The sequence below is a fragment of the Triticum urartu genome, chromosome 5A (genome assembly GCF_056163025.1).
Source record: "Triticum urartu cultivar PI428250 chromosome 5A, HENAU_Tu73, whole genome shotgun sequence".
Taxonomy (NCBI): Eukaryota; Viridiplantae; Streptophyta; class Magnoliopsida; order Poales; family Poaceae; genus Triticum; species Triticum urartu.
Genome location: NC_141877.1, coordinates 559,874,841 through 559,880,840, shown reverse-complemented (window position 1 = coordinate 559,880,840; position 6,000 = coordinate 559,874,841).

Below are 6,000 nucleotides of genomic sequence, written 5' to 3'. Positions count from 1 at the left end.
TTATATCATATTATGATTTTTTTGAGAAAGTGTTGTCATCTGAGATTTATTATTATTGCTTGCTAGTTGATTATGCTATTGATATGAGTAAACATGAGACCTAAGAGTTATTGTGAATATGGTTAGTTCATAATCTTAGCTGAAAACTTGAATGCTAGCTTTACATATTTACAACAACAAGAACAAACAGAGTTTGTCAAAGTTTTTCTTTATCACCTTCAGTTTATCAACTGAATTGCTTGAGGACAAGCAAAGGTTTAAGCTTGGGGGAGTTGATACGTTTCCGTCGTATCTACTTTTCCAAACACTTTTGCCCTTGTTTTGGACTCTAAATTGCATGATTTGAATGGAACTAACCCGGACTGACGATGTTTTCAGCAGAATTGCCACGGTGTTATTTGTGTGGCAGAAACAAAAATTCTCGGAATGACCTGAAACTCCATGGAGATTATTTTTGGAAATAATAAAAAATACTGGCAAAGAATCAAGGCCAGGGGGCAAACATCCCTAGCCACGAGGGTGGGGGCGCGCCTTCCCCCCTGGGCGCCCCCCTTCCTCGTGGGCCCCCTAGAGCCCCACCGACCTCAACTCCAACTCCATATATTCGTGTTTGGGGAGAAAAAAATAGAGGAGAAGGATTCATCGCGTTTTACGATACGGAGCCGCCACCAAGCCATAAACTCTCTTGGGAGGGCTGATCTGGAGTCCGTTCGCGGCTCCGGAGAGGGGAATCCGTCACCATCGTCATCATCAACCTTCCTCCATCAACAATTTCATGATGCTCACCGCCGTGCGTGAGTAATTCCATTGTAGGCTTGCTAGACGGTGATGGGTTGGATGAGATTTATCATGTAATCGAGATAGTTTTGTTAGGGTTTGATCCCTAGTATCCACTATGTTCTGAGATTGATGTTGCTATGACTTTGCTATGCTTAATGCTTGTCACTAGGGCCCGAGTGCCATGATTTCAGATCTGAACCTATTATGTTTTCATGAATATATGTGAGTTCTTGATCCTATCTTGCAAGTCTATAGTCACCTACGTACTATGTGTTTTGATCTGGCAACCCCGAAGTGACAATAATCGGGACCACTCCCGATGATGACCGTAGTTTGAGGAGTTCATGTATTCACTATGTGTTAATGCTTTGGTCCGGTACTCTATTAAAATGAGGCCTTAATATCCCTTAGTTTCTGTTAGGACCCCGCTGCCACGGGAGGGTCGGACAAAAGATGCCATGCAAGTTCTTTTCCATATGCACGTATGACTATATTCGAAATACATGCCTACATTACATTGATGAATTAGAGCTAGTTCTGTGTCACCCTATGTTATGACTGTTACATGATGAACCACATCCGGCATAATTCTATATCACCGATCCATTGCCTACGAGCTTTTCACATATTGTTCTTCGCTTATTTACTTTTCCGTTGCTATTATTACCATCACTAAAAAATAGCAAAAATATTACTTTTGCTACCATTACCTTTTGCCACCGTTACCACCACTATCATATTACTGTCCTACTAAATACTTTGCTGTGGATATTAAGTTATCCAGGTGTGGTTGAATTAACAACTCAGCTGCTAATACTTGAGAATATTCTTTGGCTCCCCTTGTGTCGAATCAATAAATTTGGGTTGAATACTCTACCCTCGAAAACTGTTGCGATCCCCTATACTTGTGGGTTATCAGGCCGCTCCTGAGGAGGTCTTGCATCGTCCGCCTCGCGAGGCTTGGCCCCTCGCAAGGGTCTGAAATGCCTTGTTGATGATGATGGGCCGTCCAGACCTGCTAGCACAGCCACGCCATGGGCCACAGGCAGGCAAGTCTGGGGACCCCCATTCCCAGAACGCCGATAGTAGCCCCCGGGCCCAAGGTGCGCTCGGGCTTGGCTTCTAGGCGAAGTGAGGGAGTCCTGGATTAGGGGGTCTCCGGACAGCTGGACTATATCCTTTGGCCGGACTGTTGGACTATGAAGATACAAGATTGAAGACTTCGTCTCATGTCCGGATGGGACTCTACTTGGCGTGGAAGGCAAGCTAGGAATACGGATATGTATATCTCCTCCTTTGTAACCGAGCTTGTGTAACCCTAGCCCCCTCTCGTGTCTATATAAACCGGAGGGTTTTAGTCCGTAGGACAACATACAATCATACCATAGGCTAGATTCTAGGGTTTAGCATCTCTGATATCGTGGTAGATCAACTCTTGTAATACTCATATCATCAAGAATAAATCAAGAAGGACGTAGGGTTTTACCTCCATCAAGAGGGCCCGAACCTGGGTAAAACATCGTGTGCCCTGCCTCCTGTTACCATCCGCCTTAGACGCACAGTTCGAGACCCCCTACCCGAGATCCACCGGTTTTGACACCGACATTGGTGCTTTCATTGAGATTTCCTCTGTGTCCTCGCCGTTAGGCTTGATGGCTCCTACGATCATCGGTAGCGATGCAGTCCAGGGTGAGACTTTTCTTCCCGGACAGATCTTTGTGTTCGACGGCTTTGCACTGCGGGCCAACTCACTTGGCCATCTGGAGCAGATCGAAAATTACGCCCCAGGCCACCAGGTCAGGTTTGGAAGCTTAAACTACACGGCCGATATCCGCGGAGACTTGATCGACCTATTCGAGCCCCTGCCTTGTGTGCCACACGGTCACGATGAGTACGATTTAGCTCTACCATCGGACAGTGTTCGAGAAATCGCACCGGCAGCCGCTCCGACCCTCAATTCGGAGGTAGTTGCGCCATCCATGGACGGGTGGATAGACCCCGCCACGGAGGCCGTATCCTCAGCGGCGATCGAGCCGAATATCGACCTTACCCTTCACTAGAGCCGTGTTGCCAAACTGCCGAATCCTTCTCCGGCCACGGACTCCGAACCGCCTACGCCCGTTCCTACCGAATCCGATTGGGCACCGGTCATGGAGTTTACCTCCGCGGATATTTTTCAGCACTCGCCCTTCGGTGACATACTGAACTCATTAGTGTCTCTCTCCTTGTCTGGAGGATCCTGGCCGAACTATGTCCGGCAGGATTGGGATGCGGATGACGAAGAAATTCGCCGCCCACCCACCACCCACTTAGTAGCCACTATCGACGACTTAACCGACATTCTCGACTTCGACACCGAAGACATCGACGGTATGGACGGCGATGTGGGAGACGAAGAGGAACCATTGCCCACAGGGCACTGGACAGCCACCTCATCATACGATATATAAATGGTGGACACACCCAAAGAAGGCAATGGCGACGAGACAATGGAGGATGACCCCTCCAAGAAGCAACCCAAGCGCCGGCGTTAGTGGCGCCGCTCTAAGTCCCGCCAAGGCAAAAGCGGTGATACCGGCACAGGAGATAATAGCACTCCGGACAGTGCCGAAGACGGCAACAATCCCCTCGAGCAAGATTTAGGGCAGGAGGATGGAGAAGCCAGCCCTCCAGAGAGAGCGGCAGATGGAGAGGCGGAGGATGATAATTACATGCCTCCCTCCGAAGACGAGGCATGCCTCGACGATGACGAATTCGTCGTGCCTGAGGATCCCGTCGAACAAGAGCGTTTCAAGCGCCGGCTTATAGCCACGGCAAATAGCCTTAAGAAAAAGCAGCAGCAGCTTCAAGCTGATCAAGATTTGCTAGCTGACAGATGGACTGAAGTCCTGGCGGCCGAGGAATATAAACTTGAATGCCCCTCCAAGAGTTACCCAAAGTGCAGGTTGCTACCGCGACTGGAGGAGGAAGCACTGAAACCCACATCCCCGGTGTACGATGCGGCTGATCGGCCACCTCGTGGCCACGACAGAGAGCCATTCCAGCCAAAAACTCAGCCCGCACCCCGACGCCATTCAAATAAAAAGGCATGGGGAAATACGCCAGACCTGCGAGACGTACCAGAGGACAAAGCAAAACATGCAAGATCGATCTACGGATCATGAGGGCGCGCCACTATGCGAGACGGTAATCGTCACGCCGGATACAGTAAAAGTAACTCCGGCCGGGCCGAACACAGCGGGCAAGACTTATTTGAGTTGCGTCGTGATATAGCCCAGTACAGAGGCGGTGCACAACCCTTATGCTTCACAGACGAAGTAATGGATCATAAAATCCTAGAGGGTTTCAAACCCGTAAATATAGAATCATAGACGGCACAACAGATCCCGCGGTATGGATCGAGAATTTCCTCCTGCACATCCACATGGCCCGCGGTGATGACCTACACGCCATCTAATACCTCCCACTCAAACTCAAAGGACCAGCTCGGCATTGGCTCAACAGCTTGCCAGCAGAGTCCATCGGCTGTTGGGATGATCTTGAAGCCACATTCCTCGACAACTTTCAGGGCACTTATGTGCGACCACTAGATGCCGATGACTTGAGCCACATAATCCAGCAGCCAGAGGAATCGGCCAGGCAATTCTGGACACGGTTCCTAACAAAGAAAAATCAAATCGTTGACTGTCCGGATGCAGAGGCCCTAGCATCTTTCAAGCACAACATCCGCGATGAATGGCTCGACCGACACCTTGGCCAGGAAAAGCCAAAATCTATGGCAGCCCTCACGACACTCATGACCCTCTTTTGTGCGGAAGAAGACAGCTGGCTGGCTCGCAGCAATAACATGTCAAAGAACCATGGTACTTCGGATACCAAGGATGGCAATGGCAGGTCACGTCGCAACAAACATAGGCGCCGCATTAACAACAACAATACTGAGGATACGGCAGTTAATGCTGGATTCAAAGGCTCTAAACCCGGTCAGCAGAAAAATCCATTCAAGAGAAGCACTCCGGGCCCGTCCTGTTTGGACCATATACTCGATCGCTCATGCCAAATACACGGCACCCCCGACAAGCCAGCCAACCACACCAACAGGGATTGTTGGGTGTTCAAGCAGGCCAGCAAGATAAATGCCAAAAACAAATATAAGGGGTCACATAGCGATGACGAGGAGGAGCCCCGGCAGTCGAACACTGGAGGACAGAAGAGGTTCCCCCCACAACTGCGGACGGTGAACATGATATACACAACCCACTTCCCCAAGAGGGAGCGGAAGCGTGCGCTCAGGGACTTATATGCGTTGGAGCCAGTCGCCCCAAAGTTCAACCCATGGTCCTTGTGTCCGATCAACTTCGATCGCAGAGACCACCCCACTAGTATCCGTCATGGCGGATTCGCTGCACTGGTCCTAGACCCAATCATTGACGGATTTCACCTCGCTCGAGTCCTAATGGATGGCGGCAGTAGCCTGAACCTGCTGTATCAGGACATAGTGCGCAAAATGAGTATAGACCCCTCAAGGATCAAACCCACAAAAACGACCTTTAAAGGTGTCGTACTAGGTGTAGAGGCCCATTGCACAGGCTCAGTAACACTGGAAGTGGTCTTCGGATCTCCGGATAACTTCCGAAGAGAAGAGTTAATCTTCGACATAGTCCCGTTCCGCAGTGGCTACCATGCACTCCTCGGGCGAACCGCATTTGCGAGATTCAATGCGGTACCGCATTATGCATATCTCAAGCTCAAGATGCCAGGACCTCGGGGGGGGGGGTCATAACAGTCAATGGAAACACAGAGCGCTCTCTCCGCACGGAGGAGCACACAGCGGCCCTCGTAGCAGAAGCGCAAAGTAGCCTCTTAAGGCAATCCACTATTTCAGCGATTAAGGACCCGGAAACCTTCAAGCGCGCCCGGAGAAATCGGCAACAGGACCGCCTGGCACGTTTTGAGCTCGCATAGCAATGCGGTCCCCACCCCGGTCCCAGCCAAACGGCAAAATCCGTGCCACGCGTACATAATTACGCATTAAAAATACCATGGGCATAGGTGGAGAGGGTGGCACAACTATGGCACGCCCCAAGACGCGACTTAAACCACACTAGGGGCTTCCCGCTTTGTTATTTTTCTCTTTCGGGACTGTAATCTCTAGAAACCCTCTCCGGCAGCATGATTGCCGAACACATGATGCAGCAACCAAGGAGGCAGAGAACTATG